Source organism: Protopterus annectens, chromosome 8.part0 (assembly GCF_019279795.1).
Source record: "Protopterus annectens isolate FY-2018-M chromosome 8.part0, PAN1.0, whole genome shotgun sequence".
In the NCBI taxonomy this organism is placed as follows: Eukaryota; Metazoa; Chordata; order Ceratodontiformes; family Protopteridae; genus Protopterus; species Protopterus annectens.
In genome coordinates this window covers 1,952,471,439-1,952,486,438 of record NC_056741.1, presented here as the reverse complement: position 1 = coordinate 1,952,486,438, position 15,000 = coordinate 1,952,471,439, and the positions used below count along the sequence as shown (strand labels likewise).

At 39.7% G+C, this 15,000-nt stretch overlaps 1 protein-coding gene across 3 annotated transcripts in view; it reads left to right on the top strand.

Moving 5' to 3' along the window:
* Positions 1–15,000, top strand: part of LOC122809755 (carbohydrate sulfotransferase 5-like) — a 283,569-nt gene that overhangs the window by 155,111 nt on the left and 113,458 nt on the right. For all 3 annotated transcript variants that reach the window (XM_044081475.1, XM_044081476.1, XM_044081477.1), the window contains 2 exons: positions 2,904–2,961; positions 3,036–3,084. The gene's annotated coding sequence lies outside the window, so the exon portion shown is untranslated. The remainder of the gene's footprint in view (positions 1–2,903; positions 2,962–3,035; positions 3,085–15,000) is intronic.

Below are 15,000 nucleotides of genomic sequence, written 5' to 3'. Positions count from 1 at the left end.
GTATATATTCATTGATAATGAATGCACTTGGACAGTACTGTTGTTGGCTTCTTTATTATACAATACTGTAGTTGTTAATTCCTACCAGAGAAATGTGCATATAGGTTAGAAGGTTAACATGAGTTTGATGCTTGCAGGTAGGTGTACGTAGTAAGTGTAGGTGGAGTCTGCATTGAATGGATGAATGTGTTTTGTCAAATGTATGATACGTACGGAGTATGTTTAGTTGGTTTAAGTTGAATGCAAAAAGTGTGCAACTGATCTGATGTGTGTGTGGGGTGTGTATGTGAATATACAGATAAATGTTTTATAGTGTGTGTCTGTGTGTGCATGTGTGTCTATGTGTATGTGTGTGTGTGTGTCTGTCTGCACATGTTTTGTGTAGGGTAGTGGTGGGAGGTTACCAATGTGTTTAAGTCAGGAATTTTTGCATAGGAAAAAGAGATCAGATGCATTCAGCATGTGTCTGATATTAAGGGTTTTGGTGTGTGTGTTCTGTGATGTATAGTATGCAGTGTGCACATGGGCATATGTGTGACTATTCACTTCTTCATTTGTGCGTTACAAGTGTCACTGTTGATGTGTGAAGCAGCTGAGAAGTTTAATATCTCAATATGCTTTTTCCTTGCTTTACTAGGCAGTCCTACAATCTCAATGTTGGTTATAAAAATACATTTTGGAGGGAAGAGGTGGGTATGTGGGGGCTTTTCCCAGCATAAGAAATGCATTTTGTGTATGTGTTTGCATGACTGAGATTTAAATGGTTTATGAGTTGAATGTGTTTGCACACATGGGCAAGTGTGTAAATATTTGCTTCTGTGCAATGAGTGCTGATGTTAGCATGCTGAGTAGTTGAGAAATGTGCTACATCTATTGCTTTTATATTTCTCTAGCCAGTCTTCAAACTAGTCTAATGTCAATATTATGAACTTAATCCAAGAAACATTAATATCAGAATTGTTATGTATGTACTGTTAAAGCGGTGTTTGGTTACCAGCATTCTGTGTTACATTTTTATACAGGCAGTCTACACCAAATTTCCCTTTCGGTTATTTACTATTTGCGTTTATTATACTTGTGACACCCGTACACTGGCCCGACAATCAAGGAGCCTCAATCCTCACCACTAACACCAGTGAGGGGCATCCACATTGGGAAGGATAACAACTACACACACAGTAAAGCACGATTTCCCGTAAGAGCATACAGAGATCACAGTTAGTCTGGAGCTGGTTTCTCCTTTTCTCTCCAGATCCCCAATATGACTCCCCACTGGCACAGCTATACGGTCCAGATCTCAGCCTAGGGGTCAAGCTAAAACTTTCAGTACCCACTCTGTCCAACCAGTGCTTTGTGTCCCCACCCAAGTAGCTGACATACACACACTTTGAGATATGAGTTATATACAAACACACAGACACTCCTGGGAAGGCTGGCACAGGTTCTCCAGCTATGCCCCATCTGCCCAGACTATACAATAGTACCACTTGCCACCAACCACTAATATCAGCTACTAATAAGGCCCTTATCAAAGGGCGTCCAATTATTACTGTGCAATATTATTATCCAAATGGCAAGTGTGACTGAGCAGCAATGCTTATTTGGAGTGGCTTTGTACAGTATCACTATATACCTGCAATGTACTCTAGAGCTTAAAGTATCTCTACACAAAACAGCCACAGTTGAAAGGTTTAAAAAATATTTAATAATAAGAACACAAGGCAATACTTCTTACTACACAGTGCTAGTCAAGAGTTCAGAAATCACAGAGAAATGCTTAAAATAATGCAGTAGAAAAATTCTGACATCAGTACAGAAAACAACTAGTCTAATCTTCCTATTTCCTAGCTATTTCTAAGAGAGACACTAAAGTCTAATCTGCTACTTACATACAGAGCACAGGCAGAGTGCTGGTGAATTGGATGTTCTCAAGACAAATGCAAAATGCTCTCGCTCTATCTCTGAGAAAGTCCTTTAAATTGATAATACATCCTGTGACTCATTTTAGATTACATCATTCTTAAGAATTCTCTGGTTTCCCAGGCTAACACAAACTCTACATTTACATTTTTAGTAAGCTTGCACCTGGTCAAGAAACACAGCAATAAACGACATTATACATGTAAATTCTAACAATTAACTCTGGTCTCAAAACAATAGGAAGAATTCCTTCATCCAGACATCTCGGCTCTGCGTTTTGAGATCAAACAATTATACAATGCTTGACTTATCAGCTTTCCTCTAGCAGGGTGCAATGTGGTTACATTTTTGAAGTTCAACATCCAATACAATTTTCTTATTTAAGAGAACAAGCCTGTGGCTTATATTAATCTTCTTCTTCTTTCGGCTTTTCCCGGTTAGGGGTTGCCACAGCAGATCACCTGTCCGCTCATGATTGGCAGTAGAGCTTTACAGTGTCGAGTTGCCAGCCCGGCACCCAACCTTCCACAGAAGGCACACACATGCAGACACTCACACTTAGGGCCTATTTAGAGTCTCCAATCCACCTACAGCATGTCTTTGGGATGTGGGAGGAAACATACATATTGAAGATAACAGCTTAAATTATGTGAGCCAGGACTTCAGTTCTTGTGAAAATTTTTTGGGTGTTCCAACACATTACTTGGATCTGCTGGGCATACTCAAATAGTTGAGAGTGATTCAAACTGTAAAAGTTATCATGAGAACATATGCCTGTGGCTTATATTAATATTTCAACAAATGTTAAATAAAAAAAAAATTACAAATAATAGAATTATCTACAAAATTATATTAGCTAGGCTGGCAGCCTTCACATATCTTCACAATACTCATCACAAATCTCATTTACTTTTATGCATATTATGCATTTTATCTGCTACACTCAAGGCTCATTAAATACTTTCTTTTTAAATTTTGTTTAGGTACGTTACCCATCAACTCTTCATCAAGAGGGCTTCAGATGAAATAACCATACACCAGGTAAGTATGGTGACATTTATATTTGTGGAGATCTCTAGTTCCTTGCATTTTCTAATTTCTCCTTTTTTTTATAGGATTCAGCACTGAGTACAGGAAGCAGCACTGTTTGTAATAGCCTACAAGGTAAGTAATACTTCTGAAACCTCACACTTGTACCTGCAATTGAATAAGCATTTCTGGAGTACTTTCTAGAGTTTTCACTATAGCCTTTTGCCAGTTCACATTCAGCAGTTTTATGAACTACAGTTTCATTGTTTTCTGCAAATAATGCATTAATAATAAATGTCAATCAACACTTTGACGCCTTTATACTTGCTGATTATCAGTGGCAGCTGGTGACTTCAAATTAAAGGAGGGCTGCAGGAGACAGCTGAATGGGTGGGGCCAATGGGAAGGGGTAGGGCCAACTAGAAAGGGGTGGAGCTATGCTCAAAACCACAACAACTGGAACTTTAATTAAATACGCTGCCCTGGGTGCCAAACAGTCATTATGAGAGTCCAATCAAGACAAAATGAAGTGTAGAAGAAAAAAAATATTTCAATGCATTGGCTACATGACAACTTACTTAATATCCAGATGGAAACAGGTTGTGAGGCATGAAAAAAATAAATTACTTTTTAAATACATTACTGGAATGCCAGTCAAAATCAAGTATAAAAAACAAGCAGCACTCAACTCAAACCACTCCTTGCACTGCAGTTCTAATTATAATTTATATTCAGCTTTATAATATTACCAAGTAACACGCTGAAAGTAGCAATCTCTGTGATACCCCCACTTGTAAAAATGTTTCTTATCCAAAAAAGACCTGCTGCCTGACAAAACTATCTACTTGTTTCATGGAGAAGACATGATCAAAGTAAAAAATAAACAGCAAACAAGAAACAAGCTCAAGATAAATTGCTTAAAGGATTCCTGCACAAGTTATGGACCACACATGATATATTGGCATTCTGTTTATTTTACGTGTAAGCCTGCAAAGATGACTGCAAGTCTCCAACAAAAGATGACTGCAAGTCTCCAATAAATGTAATGAGCTTCTGAAAATACTGTAATCCTGTCCTTTTATTACAAATACTGTTATATGCATTTCAATACCCAAGGCTTATACATTATCTAGTTATGTAAATATTCTCTGCATGGCAACAATGAAAAGGCTTTCAATGCTGGTAATTCTTTAACAATATGCTTATTAAAACCTACTTGCATCTTACAATCTCCGACAAGCTTACCTGCTGCTCATTAAATCATTACTGCTTAAACAGAGCAACAGGGCACTGTGACAGCATGCATTTCCTGAGTAAAAAGAAGCATAAATCAACAGTATAAAAATCTGACAGAAAACCAGAACATTCTGCAAAATCAAGGACAGATGAAAAGCCACGGTCGTACTTGTGGTCTACCTTGGATGGGGGAATACTCTGCACACTTACACTGCATAACTGCTCCTTGCCTTCACTGGAGACATCCAGAGCCACTACAATGGGGAGTGGGGTGCAACAAGTATGCCATAATTTGAAATGTCTCTGGCTGACAGTGATGGCTCTGACACTCATACCTCTCAACTTCAGAGCAAGAAATCTGGACAAAGCCATACATAGAACTAGAAGTGGGACACAGGCCCAAAAATAAGGACAATTTTTAAATATTGCTCTTATTAACTTAGATAATAGAACAGTAGTAGATCTTGCATTAGTACAAAATTTCTGAAGGGCATAAAATCTGAAACGCAAATGTCTACCATTATTTTCTAACTTCAATCTTTAATGACTTGCCACTAATTTGTCAGAAAACCACACTTTTATGAAAAACAGACCAAAAATGTGATGCAAAAATATAAAGTTGCCACACAATACAGTTGGGAACCTGTCAAAAAAGGGACACCTTTTTAATATTAACACGGTTAACTTGAGCAGCTAACAAAATAAGAGCATCTACATGCATTTCTGAAATAAAAGTAATCTATAACTCTGATCATTACAGTTATATATAATTGTAAACCCTCCACATTTTCTTCCAAAATTGCCATTTTGAGGAGGGATTATTAGGGGAGAGCAACATTTTGATCCAAAATTGGGGACGATTGAGAGGTTTGGATATTCCTAATTCTACAAAGCGATTTGCACGTACCTCTCAACCTCTTAATGCAGGAAATCTGGACAAGGCCAAATATATTGGGGGAACATACAAACACTACTAAAAATTGCTCTTGTATAAACTTAAGACAGTTGATAGAATAACAGGTCCTGCATTAGCATGTCTGTCATTTAGTGACTTCATTCCTAAATTATTTGCTAGAAAACCACAAATTTTATGAGGAACAAACCAAAATTAAGAAGCAAATATCTATTAATTCTGCAAAAATATGGACAACTGAGAGGTATAATTCAACCGGGGCTGTCTGAGTTTGCTACCCCCCCTCACAAAATCATGGTTGAATGGAGCCTCCCCCCTGCAGCCATTCCAACGTCCCATTCCTTGGTTATTTTGCCCCATTTACCATAAACACTGTAATGTGCATACTGCTTTACTTCTGAGATGATTTAGATTTCATTTGAAAGTTTTATTTTGCATTTTACACACAGACCCTAATAGATATCTGTTAAACAAAGCAATGCAGTCTCACAATGAAAATAGACTTAGCATTAAAACTTCTCTGCCCTTGAAACTCACATGCATTGAAACAGCATTGAAACCCACATTCAAAGAAAATACATTTTGCCAGTGGCAGATAAAGATTAACTCTGAGCTGTTTTCAAAATCATAGGCCCCTTGAACATGAAACATACACATGCTCTTTAATACACCTTCTTGACTGTATTACATTATATTCCTTGTACAATACAGTACCGTTGTTAGAGGGCATTTTAAATTTATTGTTTTGAACATTTTTCCAGTAAAAAAATGAAACAAAATGCATGCACCAATGACAAAACTGCCCAATTCAGAACATTTCCATCATAAAACGTCTACTCAACCTTCTATAGTCTACCAGTATCAGTAAATATGCACAATCTCTGAAGTAGTAAAATCCACATTAAAGAAATCTGTAACTAATAAAGAGGTTGCTGCTAGCAAGCAACTTTATATATCATTGTTTCATCTACAAATAAAGTGCCTGTTGCCCTTGAAGAATAAATTGCCTATGTTACATGCATTAAAAAAATGATAAGCTAGTAATACCGCAACAGGGAATGGATAGCAAACTGATAACAGGTTCATAGTTACTAGGTATCTTTGCCAAAACGGACTGCAGCATCCACCCCCTTTACAACACAGTACAGTCTCAGCAATGCATCTACCTACTGTGGGAGTAGAACCCACAGCCTTCTGCATCAAAAGCAAGTACACTACCTGTTGTGCTATTAACAATGCAAGGAGACTTAGCATAAGCAGCACTAAACTTTGGTTCCCCTGCAGCTCTCAGCTCCTTGTAAAATCTACTCGACACTCAGCTGTATCTCTTAACTTTGCAGCACAAGATATCTGGAAAAAGCCAAAATTTATTGGGGGTGGGACAAAAGGCCAAACACCAGGAACACATTTTAAACATTGCTTGTATAATGCTGGAAAGTTGCTAGAATAAAATGCTGTGTTACCACCATACATTTCACTGCCACATCTTGAACCCAGGGGCCTTGTGCAAAACAGTCAGAGAAACATACCACTATGCCAAATCAGCTGAAACAGAAGAAGACAAACTTAAATGGCTACTATTTAGTGAATTCAGTTCTCACCATAGCTGTCAACCTCTTAGCAAAAAAGCACATGAAAAAAGCCAATAATGTGGGAATACAGCTGCCAAACATATTCAGTGAATTCAGTTCTCACCATAGCTCTCAACCTTAGCACAAATTACCTGGACGAGGCCAATAATGGGGGGGGGGAATACAGTCCCAAAAATATGGGCAAATTTCAAATATCCATGTTATAAACTTAGACAATTGCTAGAATAAAAGGTTTTGTTTTACCATATTCTTTCTGAAGAATATTAAGTGTGAAATTCAAATGCCTGTTATTTGTAAACATTTGTTAACCAGGAAACTAGTCTGACTTGGAACAAAATAAAGCCAAATTTCAGCAGAGCAAGGAGAAACACTCCAAACACATCTTTGTAAAAGATGGGGGGACATGCAGACTCCACACAGAAGGCACCCCAGCCAAGAATCAAACCAGAGAACCTGTAGCTGTCAGGCAACAATGCTACCAGTGCACCACTGCACTACAAACCTTTGCAAGGAAATATGAAGATACTGAAACCACAGATTTTATGACGAACAGAACAAATATGAGGCAAAAATCTGCAATTTTTTACAAATAGTGGTGGGTAGGGAATTCAGGTCCTTGCCACCTGCATCCAAGGTACAGTGTTCAAACCTACTATGTGTTAACAAGGACATTTTACACACACAAACACAGACACACACTTTGGTTTGAATAAACAGCTGGTCATGCTGCTGGTCTGAATAAACAGTCAGCTATCTTGTTCAAACCACTAACGGAGCTGCTGCTGGTCTGAATAAACAGCTACCTTGTTCAAACAGAGATATTTCCACTAACAGAGCTGCTGCTGGTCTGAATAAACAGCTACCTTGTTCAAACAGAGATATTTCCACTAACAGAGCTGTCACTGCCTTGCTTAAACGGAGCTATGAGATTCTTACACACACACACCTTACCTGTAAATGGGTCCGGAAAGCCAGGTCCAACTCCATTGTCTCAAACCCGCGCTCAACTTAACACTTCCCTGCAGGGGCTGTGAACTCAACTTACCTCACTCCTGATTGGTCCTGTGCTCAAATCCCTGCTTACCTCTCTCCTGATTGGTCCTGTCTGCGGCTCAAGCAGTCCGGAGCTCCTCTCTTCTGTGTGGTCGTCTACTGCACGGCATCTTGGGCATCTGCGGGGCAAAAAATACCTTCTCTGCATCTGGACTGCTAACTCAGACAGTCAGAGTTCGCAGAGATTCCTGGGCATCTGCGGGGCAGTCTGAGTGTGTCCGCGCATGCGCGGCAGTTCCAGTACTCGGTAAAAAAGAATTTTTTTTTTAAATTTATGTTTTATGTTATGTATTTCTTTTATTTCTAGGTGGAAGGGCTGCAGTCCTGCAGACCGATAGCACGAGCCGCCCCTGCTGATTATGCAGTCAGGAAGGCTGTGTTTCTCTGATGCTGAGGGGAGGGAACAACGGTTCTGTTTCATTCATTCATTCATTCATTCATTCTGCATTTTATTCTTCCATTAAACGATATTATCAGTAGCAACATTCTTAGGACTGATTTATCAAAGCCATAAAGAAAGATAAAATGAAATCAGCATAAAAACTTGTGTTTAGCATACTTGTTTTCTGTACTAGCATATACATAAAGCAGCTGAAAAAAATAATTACCCTATGTAAGCCAGTGCATCCGTTTTTATATTAATAAAGACTGATGCCAGAAAAGAAGCTACTGCTGTAGTCACTGAAGTGATGAGCCACATGTGGAGGAGGTTTAACAAGGCAAAGGAGAATGTTTTTGGGTGGAAACTGTCTAGTATTGGTGATGAAAAGGGCACGACAATGCCCAGGTTCTTCTTAGCAAGAATGGAAAATGCTGCCATAAATGGGGAGTCTCAAGAAGTGGAAGAAAAAATCCTGCAAGAAACTCCAGAACCTGATAAACATAGACAGAGAAGGAAACAACTGGTATTGTTGGGTTAAATTCAATTTATAAAGATGATATTAATGTAGAAAATAAACTCCAAGGTGGCAAAAGGCTGTGGTAGCTTTTAAGATCCAACCAGAAATGCTGACGGTACTGTACATTATTGGTATATCATGGTGACTTTTCAGTGCTGGATGAAAGATGGGAAGACTTCCTCTTGATTTGTAAGACGGGCTGATAATCTGTGTCATTAAATGTGGATTATAAGGCGTCTTTCAGTTAAAGAGGGAGCATACTCTTTGGCCTTCTGAGACCAGTCAGTGTGATGGAATGAGAAACAGAATCCAATAGCTGAGCTTCAGAGTTAATAGGATCAGTCTGGCTTCTGTCCTTGTCAAGGAACAACATTTTGTCCATGTATTACTATTATAGAGTTCTTAAGAGTTTATTAGTATGGTTTACATTTTTTTTTGTGGACCTAGGCAAGACATATTGAGTCAACAACCTGGAATATCTTGTGGGAGATGCCTTGCCAATAGAATGTCCAAAAACACCTGCTGTGTGCTGAATGTTTTCAGAATTTGCAGACCAAGAGATGTGTTCATATTCCTAATATATCTAGTACATTAAGGTGCTGTTTCCCCTCTTCCATGTAATACAATGTTTATTAAAGGATACCAATATGCAATGTATTACTATTCTGGGGTCCACTGTGCCTTCTATGTAGCCATTTGCTGGACCATGCCAATTTGCTCCCCACTGAGTGGGAGCACATTAACCATCACACAGGCAGCCATTAGGGAGGTTTGCTGTATGTTTTATCATACCTCCCATTATGCCTAAGCAATGGGCATGAAATATATACAGCACTGGGAAATCACTCAGTACTACTGATGTCATAACCGTGATAGCATCCCTCCTGTGAGCAGGCTGATACCAAAAGAGCCTTGTCTCTACTGGAGATGCACTGACAGAAGACACACCATGAAACACATCCACCAATTTCCCATCCTAGGAGATGTGATCAAGCTTTGTATCTTTATTCATCTTCCTTCCCCTCTGGTTTGTTTTGCACAGAAGCAGGAAACTGAACCGGGACCAGCTGGGTCTTATCAGTTTTCCAGTCCACTATTCTAAGGAGCAAAGTAAGGCTGCATTTTTAATGTTTGTATGCTATGTTTCTGTTTTGGCCTCATGTGACCATGATCTCTGGTGGCCAATGGAATGGTTCACTACTGAGTGGGAAGTGGCTTTGATAGAATAAGCATTTTTATGTCAGAAGTCTTCTGTCATGAAAAAGTCTGAAATGTTGTCTGTAGCTGAAACAATAGCAACTACTCCAAGTAGATGACTTTGGGTATCTTGAACTACTGTTTAATCAAAAACTGGGGAATAGAAAGGTTCAGTGGTAACAGTACTGTATGTGTTGTACTGGACTGAGGTGACGATGCAAGAGTTAATTCAAGGCAAAAGTCTTAATTTGTCAGTTACTCCATGCCCCCAACCTCACTTTCTATTATAAGCTCTGGCTAGAAACAGAGATATCATCAAGGATGGGGGTAGCAGAGGAAGGATCTCAGATTACTGCCACTGTACCTCTGAGATGAGAGGAGTCATTTGAAATTCTTTGGGAATTTAATAAGGCTTCTGCCTTGGCACCTCTTATGGGAGGTGGACCAAGCAAAGCCAAGTGGGAGGAGCCTCAAGATAAACCTAGGACATGCTGGACAGGTTATATCACCTTGCATAAGGATAGCTTGAAGCCCTACAGAATGATGTGAGAACTCCTACAGGTAACAGGGAAGTCTATCAGTCCCACTCTGCTAGCTATTGCCATGACCATTCTAGAGAATAAACAATTTCAAGAATAAATGACTTGATCAAATTGGTTCTGGCTATGAAATGAATTGTGGAACACCAATATTTCTATCACACTCTCTATCCCTTTCTCTCTCTCTCTCTCTCTCTCTCTCTCTCTCTCTCTCTATATATATATATATATATATATATATATACTCACACTTGCATATATGAGTATGTTATTAACACTCAACACACTATTACAGTCTATCACACTCTTTTGTTGCAGGTACATCATCTGTACAGTCGACCAACAAGAAACACCTGTGATAGAAACCTGACTGAAAAAGGAACACATGCAGCATCCTTTTGTGAACAGCTCAAGTAACCCAACCACCACCAAAACATTTTCATCTGGGAACCTTTACCTCCCAAACCCTCAGTGTTGAGGCTCTCCCTGCTCTTGCCCCACACCCACAAACTTATACACACTATCACCATAGTCACACAAACTTGACTAGAAGGGAAACTCTTTAAGGATACAACAGTCATTAATGAATAAACTGATAGATCCTGCACTAAACTAGGAATGCATCTAACAGTCTGTGACAGTCCAAACAGCTGTCAACAAGTTTTGTAACTGCAAAATGCCTGGCCACCCATATATATATATATATATATATATATATATATATATATATATATATATATATATATATATATGTATACATATATATATATATATATAGAGAGAGAGAGAGATATGTGTCTACTTTGATTCACTTAAAACTCATTTCACTGAATTTCAAAACACTCACACCAAATCACTGAAAGCTCAAATCACTGAAAACACATTTCATAGGTTCATAGGTTGGTACTAGGCTATTGGCCCTAGGGCCTATACAAGACTAGCCAAAAATGTACCCTGGCTTTCGCCACCCAAGAAAATTATTTTCCTGTGCCCCTGTCAAGCAGAACCACAGAAGTGATCCCCGGGGTGAATTTCCTATTACCCATCCAGTCATCAAGATTTTTCTTGAAGAGTGCTAATGAGGAGCTCTGTTTGACATAGATAGGTAGTCTGTTCCAGAGTATGGGAAGTATCTGGGACAGGAATCTATCCCTCCAGCATGTTCTGTTTATTGCAGTGACAAGGTTTAGGTCCCTAGAGCGTGTAGCTTGGAGGGATTTCTTTAAGTGGAGCATGTCCAACAGCTCTGAATTTGACATAGCTTTGTATGTTAGGCAGAGATTGCCTCTGAGTAGGCGATATGCGACGGAGTAAAGCTGGAGTTTTTTTAGACAGTCTGTGTAAGGCATCTGTTTGAGGCCAGTAATTATCTTTGCGAGGTATTTTTGTGGCCTTTCCAGTTGTTGTAGATGTCTTGTGAGGTACATACCAAAAGGGGTGTTGTACTCTATAATGGGTCTAATGAGTGATGAGTAGAGGGGAACAATGACCTATTTTTTTCTGGATGAGAAACCTTTTGTGATGAGGTGTGCCACGTAGAAGGATTTCCTGACCACTTTGGCAATGTGATTATCAAAGGAGAGACTACTGTCCACCTGTGTCCCAAGGTCTCTTATCACACTTTCGGTGTTAAGTAGACTACCGCCTATGTGGTAGTTCATGGGTACAAAATTTTTACCAAAGGGGATGACAATGCACTTTTTGGCATTGAGCTTGAGACCATGTCTTTGACACCAGGCATCTGTCTCAGTGAGGCCCTTTTGTAGGATGTCCACATCATTAGGAGTTTCACTTATGGCTCCTAGTTTGCAGTCATCTGCAAATTTAGTTAGCCAAAGACCTTCTGTGTTAGCCTGTACTTCAGAGAAGTAGATACCAAACAGGAGAGGACCCAGGACTGAACCCTGTGGTACTCCACTTGTCACTGGTCTGAAGTCTGATTTGGAGTCTGCTTTCACAGTGTGGGTTCTTTCAGTAAGCCAGTTGGCAACCCATCTTGTGACATAGGGATTTATACCTAGTTTAAAGAGTTTATCTATAATTCCAGAGTGGGGGATGGTGTTGAACGCCTTGGCGAGATCTAGATAGGCTGTGTGAACCACCTTACCCTCATCTATGGCTTTGGTGACTACTTCAAAGAAGTCTATCAGGTTTAGGAGACATGATCTGCCTTTTACAAACCCAAACTGTGTGGGGTCCAGGGTTTGGAGATCTCCAATGTCTTTGTTTATGAGTTCCATGATGATACGTTCCATGGCCTTGCAGACGAGGCTCGTCAGGCTAATGGGGCGGTAGTTCCCAGGGTCTGTTGTGGTCCCCCCTTTGTGGAGTGGGATAACTGTCGTGGTGCACCATTCAATGGGCACAAAGCCTGAGGTGAGGCTATGATTGAACATGGTACCTAGGTGGGGTGCCAGTTCATTCTGTAGTTCATGTAGAAGGCAGCCTGGGATGTTGTCAGGTCCCATGGATGCTGTGTTTTTGGCTTTGAAGAGTGAAGTTTTTACCTGTACAGCCGTGTTTACAGGAACTTTGCATTCTTCCAGTATAAAGATGGGCCCTTTAGGGGGTGAGAGGGGGGTAAAGTTAGCACTGAACCTATCTGCCAGGATGTTGGCAATATCAGTTGATTCTGTATATTTAGTGTCATTGTGCTGTAACTCAGAGCAGATCTGAGTATTGCCATTGAGATTTTTGACATAGCTATAGAATGCTTTACGGTTGTCTTTAGAATCAGTGGCAATTTTGTTTTCATAACTAGCTTTGGAGGATTTTATGAGGGATCTCAGCTTCTTACTGAGGCTGACCAGGGAGTTCCTCCAATCATGGGATTTTACTTTTTTTTGCAACAGTTTCTTTCTTCTGTTGTAGAGTTTGTTTATGGCAGAAGACCACCAGATTGGCTTCCTTTTTTTGGAGGATAGCATCTTGGTTCTGTTAGGGATAGCACGATCCATGCACACGTGTAAGTGCTTATAAAGTGCATTTGTGTAGGATTCAGCAGTCATACCTCTATTGTCCATCTGCATGGGTGTCATGAAGTTTGCTACTTCTGTCTTAAGAAGTGTGAAGTTGGCTTTGGAGAAATTTTTTATGGTTGTTTTCCTAATGGAGGGTGGGAGCGGGATGTGGATGTCTAGGGTGATTAGCTTGTGGTCGGATCTGACCAACGAGGAGCTGACCTCTGGTGTGGAACACCAGTCACCTATGTTGGTGATGACCAGGTCTAGGATATTGCTGCCTCTGGTTGGGGTGTGGATAAGTTGATCCAAAGCATTGTAACTGATGATTTCCAGAAAACGTTGAGCAAAAGAGTTGGTACATGAGTAGTTTTCCCAGTTAATGGTGGGGTAGTTGAAATCACCCATTATTAGAGTGTTGGGTTGCACCTTAATATTTTCCAATGTATCAAGAAAAGAGGAGTGGGAATCCTGGGGCATGGTGGGGGGTCTGTAGCAAGCTACAATCTGGATTGCGGTTTTGCCCAGAGTTAGTTGAACTTGGCTAATCTCGGATGCATTATGCTGAGCAACTAGCTTGGAGTTGTGGATATCCTTAATGAATATGGACACGCCCCCACCTTTAGTGTTTCGGAACTGAATCACATTTCACTAAGTGTAAGTACTTTTGGGCAAATAAAACATACATGCCCTTTTCCACACTGTAGTGCGATCCTGCAGTTAGTATATATAGTTAGGGGGGATGTCGCTGGCATAGCCCCCCCTACTTTTGGTTTTATATTATTAGCTTTCAGTGAAATGAGATACATAAATATAAAAGCTAAGTAGATGGGGGCAATGCCCCCACACCCCCCAATGTAGGGGGCTGTGCCCTCCACACTCCCCCCTAACTATATATACTAACTCCAGGATCACACTACAGTGGGGAAAAGGCAATATACGTTTTATTTGCCCAACAGTACTTACATTCAGTGAAATGAGTTTTCAGTGATTTGAGCTTTCAGCAATTTTTTGAGGGTGAATTGAAATTCAGTGAAAAAGTTTTCAGTGAATCAAAGTAGATCCATATATATATATATATATATATATATATATATATATATTCACACACACACACACGCACACACACACGTATACATGGAAATATGTGTGTGTGTGTGTGTGTGTGTGTGTGTGTGTGTGTGTGTGTGTGTGTGTGTGTGTGTGTGAGTGGGCATATATGTATATAGATAGATAGATAGATAGATAGATAGATAGATAGATAGATAGATAGATAGATAGATAGATAGATACATTTTTTTCAATCATTCAGACTGCCTACTGAAAGTTAGAGAACTTAAAGTTCAACTACTCTTAGAAGCAGACATTTCTTCAGGACTAAACAAAAGTATTAATATTAAATGCGTGTATAAATGGTTCATATGACCTACAGCTCCACCTATTTTTCACCGGTCATACCAGTTCTAATCCTCCTTGCAGCAGCAGCTCCACAAATTCATCCACTTACTTTTACAACAACAGCGCCACCTGTATTTAAACCTAGTTATGTTGCTTCTGTACCGAATGTCCATTTACAGCCACAGCGACACCTATATTTCAATTTAGTTAAAAACAACTTTACAGTATTCATATTTACAGCAACAGAGCTACCCATTTTTCAAC